This window comes from Colletotrichum gloeosporioides, assembly GCF_011800055.1.
Source record: "Colletotrichum gloeosporioides strain Lc1 chromosome Unknown consensus_103, whole genome shotgun sequence".
Classification (NCBI taxonomy): domain Eukaryota; kingdom Fungi; phylum Ascomycota; class Sordariomycetes; order Glomerellales; family Glomerellaceae; genus Colletotrichum; species Colletotrichum gloeosporioides.
Window position 1 is genome coordinate 540,704 of NW_025544748.1, and position 785 is coordinate 541,488.

Genomic DNA, 785 nt, shown 5'->3' on the forward strand with positions numbered 1-785 from the left:
GATATTATTTATATTTATAAATCTCTATTTTTACTATATTTCTTATTTAATACTAATTTATTTTAGTTAATTACTTATTAAATAAAGCTATTTATTTAGAAGATACTAAAATAATTAAAGAAGAGGTATTAAGAAAGAAAGTAGTTACTTTATATATTATATAAATTAAGTTAGATAAATCTATAGTATAGTTAGATTATTTATATAAATAGAAGAGGATAGTATTTTAAAAAGGTTAAGAAGTTATAGAAGAAGAGCTAATAATATCTCTTATATTAGAAGTTTAGTCTATAAATAGTTTTAGTATTTTAGACTTAGATTTAATCCTTAATTAGAATCTTAATATTTTAAATTTCTTATTAGAGGAGTTTTAGTTATATTTTAATATTCCTAGTTAAATAAATATATTTTCTTATTATATTAATCTAAAGTATCCTCTTAGTTATACTTATATTAATAGGAGTTATATTCTTTATTTCTTAACTTCTCTTTATTTTTATTATATTTTTTCTTATATTTATTTCTCTTTTTTATTAATATACTTTATATANTTCTCTTTATTTCTATTATATTTCTTCTTATATTTATCTTTCTTTTTTATTAATATATTTTATATATTCCTTAAATTCTTCTAAAGTTATAAATAAACTTAGTCTATCTTTAGGATTAATATAATTAAGTATTCTAATATATTTATTAATCTTATCTTAATAGTTAAGTAGGTTATTATTAGGTTTCTATATATTATCTTTATATCTATAGTTTTTCTATTTAATAAGGTATTC